Below are 8,464 nucleotides of genomic sequence, written 5' to 3'. Positions count from 1 at the left end.
CATCAAAGGCTCTCAATAACTTTCAAGGTGAATACTGCTTCTCCTCTCTTTGTCAGCAGAGGATGAGGGCTAACCCATGATACCAATCAAAACACTTTGAGGTCATGGTTACAGAAAGAAAAAGAAATATGACATACTTTGCATTGAATACCTCTCTCTTTCTATCTTTCCTTTCTTTTCACGCCGTGATCTTTTCTTTTCATACTTCCGTGACATGTCCATTAACCGTTTCATCTCTCCTGCCGTAATGGAGATCAAAACGGCCTCTGACTGCATTGAAAACTTAAAGCAGGCCACGTCCATAATTAGAAATCAGGTTCATGGGATGGGGGAGAGAGAGAGAGAAAGAGAGAGAGAGAGAGAGAGAGAAAAAAGGAAGCGCAATGATGGATTGTTAATTCATGATCACAATGAATAAGTGATTAAGCAGAGCTGAGGGCTTTGTGGCATATGGAAACTGGGGGTGTGCAGATGCCTCTCAGGGCCAGAGGGCTGAGACAGATAGAGAAAGAGAGAGAAAGATAGATAGAGAGCAAGAGAGAGAGAGATGGAGAGAGAGAGAAGGGTAGAAGGCGAGAGCAGTATGGCCTCCATCTCATTCACTGGTTCAGTGTTTTCTTGTCATAGTCATGAGAGTAAGCATATGTTTCCCTTAGTGTTGTATAATCTTCGTGACCCCCTTCTGTTTCCCAGCACCGCATGCAGCACCAGTCATTGGGAGAGCAGCTTTGAAAACAGGGAGAGCCACAGAAGGGTTTAACGGAATCCTCCTGCTACCCTTAGCAAAAGCTCTCATCCACCTCACTGATCATCAAACAGTTCTATCTTAATGCTGTTGGTAACAGCCCACTGACACGAGGGGATAAGCAAGGAAGGGAATCAGCATTTTAATGGCAATTACCACCATCTAGTGGTTAATGTTTGTACTGCAACAATCATATGACACGCAAAGGGTTAATATAAGACAGCAGTAAGACACAGCAGTAACACATGCAGCAGTATAACTACAGTGTTCACAATGAAAAACAAACACTGATGAATACTTATTTCAAGCATCAGTAGTATATGACAATGATTTAATCAAATAATTTAGGATGCTAAAAATGCGAAATGCTAAAACAAGCGCATACTGTCTAGATTTTGCGCAATTTTAGTAGGCTACATGAAGCCAAAAAATTTCAGTTAAACACATCTTCTGCAGTAACACATATTCTGCAGCTACCAGCTCATTAGTGTACTCAAAGAAGAGAGGTTGGAGGAAAACATTAATTCAGGGATTGCAATATACCAACAAACTGACTGTAGTTGCATGGCAACATAAGGGAAATACAGAGAGCTCTGTGAAGAGAGAACTCAACAAACACAAATGGCTCATGAAATAAATAACCTGAAGATTCAAGCACCGATGTGTATGTGTCTTCTCAAAAAGCGGCTTAACTGTTCTGGGAATAAACACTGTCTGATTTACACTCAAAATTAAATAGTTTAAATTGTGTTTGTCCTACTGTGTGTTTTTGTGTGTCTGTCTTCTAGGGTCAAATGTTAATCCACAAAAGCATTCAAATATCTAAATAGAGCAATAACTTCAGAGAAGAATGCATAGTTGGCTGACTTTTTCATTACTGAGTTCAAGGTGAGTGAGGCAAAAACAGACAAACAAAGAGTGACTTTACTTCCAAGTGTGTTTTGAACTGGAAAGTACCCCCCACCCCACACACACACCACCCCAGCTCCACCCCTCTCTGACCGAACAGATTATCTGGAGAAGCCACAACGAAATCTCAGTGGGTTCATTTCCTGCAACACGAATATTGGGCCTCATATCCTCGAACGCACAACAATGTCAGTAGAGAGCTGAGGGAAGAATCTCCAGACAGTGGTAAAAAAACATACTCGTGCCATCGTTCTCCTATCAATATGTACGGCCAGTCCTGAGAAGCGGAATCATTTATCCCCTGACAATGAATCTGCCTCTATCAAACACAAAGCATTTATCAGGCCAAATGCGACAGCAGTACACGCAAGCAGTTTCTTACACATCTTACACGGACATATGATACAAAAATAGACGTAGATTTGAGGGAAGATGATGATTCATAAACACTGCAATGATTTCCCAGAGCAGTAAGAATTCTCCAAACTATAGCAACGGTCTCATATGCATGCAGAAGGCAAACTAATACATCAACCTCAAATCAAGATTTATGTGTAGAAATGAGATGTCTTGGTGAACACAGTGGTTTATGAGGCATGAAAAATTGAGGTCATACAGACGGGCCTGTTGAGCTTTCATGCACTCGCTCTACCTCTTCATTTGGAGTTGGGACATAATTACGTTATAAGTTGTTCAATGTCCAGTACAGGGGGAAAAAAAAAACAAACTGGGAAAAAAAATCTGGCAATGGCGCAAACATACATTACATCCTCTCAATTTATCTCTGGTTCATCAGTGGGGGCGCAGTCTGGTGCCCTTTCGGTTGGCACCGTTCGCTGGCGTCACCACCTCGCTCCCGATTGGCTGGCAGGCCGAGGCCCTGTTTAATTATGTGGGGTAAAATGGACAGATTAAGTTCAGCGGGCACACGCGCAACATGAGCAACACGCGCCGCGTCCAGCTCCCCCTCCCCTTCTCCCTCCCTCGCCCCATGCAAGGTACCCTCCGCCAACAGTCTGTCAGACTTTGCTTAGCTCGGCACAAGGTTGACAAGGGAACAGCAGACGGCGGCCATTTTGGCTCTGTTTTGCTCTCGAATGCTCTCATCACCTCAACGCCCTGGCGAATGGGAAGATTTTTGCAGGACATATGTATGTCCATGCTAATCACCGCTTAGTGTTATAGACTTTGGGGATACACACATGTGATTCTGTTTTCATTTTCCAGCTCACTGTGTTTAATAAGTGTTCCCCTCTATCTGCTCCACAACCTCTTGGATTTTAGCACTGAGGTTCACCACCACTTAGCATTCCACATTGCTGTAAACTGACAGTTATTTCACACGTGGTTTCATTTGGTCAAGCAGCATATTGAAAAGAATTAAATGATGGGATTTGGATTTTACAAGGTGCCAAGAAAGAATAAAAACAGAAATGGATGAACGGCAGACATAATGATGACCATATTATCAAACAAAACAAAAATGGTAGTCGTGTTCACGAGCCATCGCGCAATGGTCACTTTTCCCATAATGCACCATGTTCCTTGACACGGACTGCACATTCAGCAGCATGCCCCTCACTTGCACTTGCACTGTAGTGCGATCTGGCAAAACAACATTTGGAACTCAACTTTTCCCCCTTTGTTTTGCCAGAGGGACAATTACAGCCCTCGGTAATTTCTTGGGACAGCATATCTGCAGAGTAAGGTGTCCAAAGGCCTCCCTAGGGATGCTGTCTGTAATTGACTCCCAACGCTGCCCTGCAGTTGTGTCGACTTGGCCAGCGCTGGATCTCCAACTCCATCTGCCCCCCTACTCTCTCCCACACATGCCTGCTTGGACGGAGATCTGATGACTGGGCAGGCCGGTATAGCGGTGTGCCCAGTTCGCTGGCACGGCCGCTAAACCGGTCTCTTGGACGTCTCCGGTCCTGTTGCATGCACGCGGCTTCAGCCCTGCTACACTCTCAATTAACGCAGACGTACTCCTGTGCTGTCAACAAACAAACAAACAAACAAAACAACAAACAAAGCAGTCTAGCAGTCAAATATAAAATGTTGTATTATTAAAGTGACACCATATTGTTATGTGCCATAATCAGGGCTTAAAGCAATGAACATGTCTGTGCTTGAATTCATCAGACATATATGAGGACGTTATTTCTACTGTAGTCTACTTGCCTATTTTAATCTTAAACATACCGGCTCACGCCTGAAATCAGGCACAGTGCCTGAACACTTTAAGCTCTGCATAATATGAAGAATTTTGACTCATTTTTATCATATACTAAAAAAGGTAGAATAATGTGTTTGTCTTTGCCAACGTGCACCTGAAGCACCTGGTATTACACAGGTATACAGTAGGAGTTTTCGACATACTGGGTGGTCTCTTAGCGCTATTTTACAATTATGCTAAAGCTAAAGGGGTACCCAGTATGTTGAAACCTGACTCTAAAGGATAAATACCTATTCCTACAGTAGCCTACATCATGCTACTTTAACTTGGAGCTCAGTATGCACACCATGATTAGCAACACATGTTATGAAATCTGGCGCTCAAATTTAAAACTGTAGCAGTAGCTAACTAGCTAGTAGTAGTTTAAATACAATCATTTGACTTGACTCTCCGACCCCAGTCCATTCTGACCTGCAGTACTTGGCCTTGGCAGCCCGTGACCTTGTGATGGCTGTCTTTTGTCATCACATCACTGCCTTCATTCTGTGGTGTGGAACTGTGCTGCATTGGATCAATGCCCTCATGGGGGTTTTCCCCCCCTAACAACTAACTCCCCTCCTTAAATCAGCTTGAAACGGACAGAAACTGCTGCATGTGTGCTTTACTGCATGCGCACTATACTCTCTGATCACATGGAAGGGCTCTGCCATTGGCTGATTGTTCTTTGGCTGGTGGTTGGGGGGTTTGCAATCCATGTCAGACACACATGGGGTAACACAGCCATGATTTCTGCTTCAGTGATGCAATGTCACTGCATCTCAGGGCAATCGCATGGTACGTGCATTTCAAACCGTAACTGTGGAATACTCAGTACCAACTGATACAGAACATATTGGATATTATTCTCTAAGAGGCTTACTGCGTGCAGAGTCAAACTGAGGTAGTACACTACCAACATGGCATTTGAAAAGCCATAGAGATCTAATGGGGGAAGCACAGCTTCCCTCAGCTGAAACAGCACAGAAAAAATATTACTTTTTAACTGGCTGCTGTTGGCAATGCTGCATAATGTTGAATTCGTATGCAGTAAAACCTTAAAGGTTTCAAAGGTTTCATTAGGTTAGAATATTAATTCATTTACAGTTTATAGACACTTTTATCCCAAATCTGTTCACAAAAAGAGGAATAATATTCAAGATACATTGCAAAAGTATGTTAGAGCGCAGCTGTTCACTGGATGTTTGATTTAATATAATCCTTCTTTGCTGATTTTTATGTTTTAATGTAAACACTTTTAAACTATTGACCTTGTATGCTTTTATGTACAATTACATTGTGTCTTTTATGTTTGTTTTTTTACTTTTTAAACTCTTCTTTGGCTATAATTGCCCTTCTATGCTATTCTATTCATCAGCAATTCCTATTTGCTTTTGTTTATGTGAAGCCCCAGTGTGACCTCTGTGTATAAATGCACTATATCAATAAAGTTGACTAGGCTACCATCAGAGTATAAAAGTAGTCAAACTGTAGTGAAAGGAGATATTGGTAGAAGAAGAAGAAGAAGGTGAAAGAAAGGAGGGAAGAGAAAGTGCATGTTAGGAGTGCTGGGCTAGATATCCAGCACACGTTTGGCTTAGGAAGTCTATTCTTACGTTCAGTATCCATTTGTATGGAACAGGAAATCTCACCACTTAGGTGTTCAATCCTGCACCTCTCGAGTCTTCTTACTTCATATATTTTGTATCTCCCTCTTGTATTTTATGTTCTTTTTGACGCACCTGGTAAGGTTGAAATGCTTTTTCTGTTTTGTCAGAAATGTGTCAGATCTATTTATCACATGAACACACACACACACACACACACACACACACACACACACACACACACACACACACACACATACGATGAAAAACGATGAATACCTGGAGCTGTTTTTTCCCCCCAACATCTGAAATTGCCCCTCTCAGGAGTAAGACATTCATGGCGTTACGTTGCTGCATAACCATTTTCTTCCAATCACTCTTCCCAGTCACAGTCTCCTCTGAAAGGATTCAGTGAGAGTTAACCACTCACGCCCTGATCCATGGAGAAAAGCACTTGAGACGAGCTCTCGGAGAAAGCCCTACTGCGCCCGCCAAGTGCTTTAGATGGGGCAGAGGGCCGCTTGGAGAAACAAGCGGGTCATTTGCGTGTCACTTGAGCTGCCATTCCCTCATGCGGCTCTACTAGTCTGATGCACCATGGACACAAATGAAGGAAGAATTGTGTGTGTGTGTGTGTGTGTGTGTGTAGGTCAGTGCGCGGGGTGACCAACCGTGTCTCTGATGATAAAAACCTCTCTGTAGTCTTCGGCTCTCGGCTTTGCCCTGATGATTGGCTCGAGTGCTGATGATAGCTAAGGAGGAGAGGCTCTCTTCAACATGGAGACTGGTGCTTGTGTATATATGCGTGTGTGTGTGTGTGTATGTGTGTGTGTGTGTGTGAATTCTATGCATCTGTGGCTAAAGTAGTCAGAGTAGCCCTCTCAGTCAGCAAGAGCAAGGACACATGGACACTTAGTGTATCCATGTAGAAGTGCTTGTGTGAGTAGGCCAGTCAGAGGAAATTCTTCTCAGTACAGCAGAACATCGAGCCGAAAAGGCACCAATTGCACTCAAAAATGCTCTTAATGATACAGTATTGTCTATGCAACACCCTGTATATGTCAGTAAACTCTGTCTCAAAAACTAAATCTCCCTTCTCCCAACAGACAGCGAATTCATTCCAATCTGCAGCAGCTGAAATTCTCTGCTGCAAGATGCATCCCATCTGTATATTTATAAACACTCTCACACACACAAACACACACACACACACACACAGCCATCTCTCTGAACTGCCCCTTCTCCCTTTCCCTCTCGCCTCTCTCCCCATCCACTCTGCTGTACCTCTCAGCATCCCCAGAGCCGCTATTTCAAACGGCACAGCTCTCTCAAACGCTGCACCAGAGCCAGGAGAGAGAGGTTTGGCTCACCGTCCCGTTTGTCTGCTGTTTTTATTTTTTTCATTATTCTACTTTTTTCATCACCGCCACAGAGGCGTCCTATTTTTCTTTCCTCTTTTTTTTCAATTCTACTCCCCAACCCTCCCTCCCTCTCTCGCTCGTCTTATAACCAGATGCCTGGCCTGATTGTAAATCTCAGATGCTTGTTGTTTTGAAGGCCTGGGTCTGATGCTTGCGGAGGGAAGTAAGAGAAAGAGAGAGAGAGAGAGAGAGAGAAAGAGAGAGAAACCATGATTGAGTCATAATTACCCATTTGAGTTTATTTCCTTAATCCATTCCTTACATGCAATAACATACCTGTTCTTGCTGCCGTGAAGAGAATGAAGAAATATGCACTAGATTCCTAGTTATTGACACAGAGAGAAGTGCATAATTTAGATCATGTCTAGTTAGGCACATTCACAGAAACGGATCAGTCCTCCATGTCAGGTGCCTATTATGTGTTACTTTACAATTAAGACTGTGGACATTCATGGGGTATGAAGAGAGACTGGCACAAACAAAAGAGGATAAATACTGTAGTCATCTGAGAGTAATTGGGTATGAAGGGAATATATGTCAGAGAGAGAGAGGAGAGAGAGAAGGAGAGAGAAAGAGAGACAGAGAGAGATAAAGAGAGGGAGACAGAGAGAGAAAGAAAGAGAGACAGAGAGAGAGAGAGAGAGAGAGAGAGAGAGAGAGAGAGAGAGAGAGAGATGGTGGTTGGGGTGGGGGGGTGTTCCTTTGCTGCATTCTGTACCACCTGCAATGAGTAATGAAAGCTGAGCTTCATGATCCGTGCACTGCTGTCACCCTGCGTCTTCTTAGGAAGGACTGCTAGTGCTGCGCCCCCCCCCCCACCCACCCCCCCCCCCCCCCCACACACACACCACCCCCACCACCTCCACCTGTGCTCTGTGTGCGGTCACTGTGCCACAGCTGCCTCTGCTGGACCCTGGGAGAAACACCTTGTCCACGGAGATGTGTAAACTAACAACACTACTATCATCAAAACACCATCGAGCTTATCCTCACCTGTGGTCAGCTCCTATTTACTTGGTGTTTCTGTAGCTTTTTTAAAGAGGCCATTTCAGAAATAAGATCTTGGGCAGTGCAAATGATTTAACATGTTTTAAAAAAAGTATGCAAAGATGCTGAAAGTCCTAGATGACGTAGCTGCTCTTAAAGTCTGTATCTATAATACATCTGTGATGCATTTATAATGCAGGGGAGGCCATTTAATTCCTGCACTTGGGATATTTTATGATTCCGAGAAAGTATAACATTGCACATGTACAATTCAAGTGAGGCATTAAAGCCTTTAACGTATCATATTTTTTTCAGAGTACCGATAGTTTCAGTTGTAGAACAGAACAATGCATAATGCATTAGGTGGACCACTCACACACACCATTAGTAACAGAGCTAACAGAAAGAGAATAGTTTCACAGTGGGGCATGCTAAAGTTATATAAGTTAGGCTCATGAATTCATTTAACTTATTGATTAATAAGATGGTCTTTGCTACATCTTTTAAATATTTTTGAGTTGCCAGTGTGCCTGAAAAAGCACTGTATAAATACACTTGCTTGACCTGAGTATCATTCATTATG

The sequence above is a fragment of the Sardina pilchardus genome, chromosome 23, assembly GCF_963854185.1.
Source record: "Sardina pilchardus chromosome 23, fSarPil1.1, whole genome shotgun sequence".
Taxonomy (NCBI): domain Eukaryota; kingdom Metazoa; phylum Chordata; class Actinopteri; order Clupeiformes; family Clupeidae; genus Sardina; species Sardina pilchardus.
The sequence above is the reverse complement of the archived record's forward strand: the minus strand, read 5'-3'. Positions refer to the sequence as shown.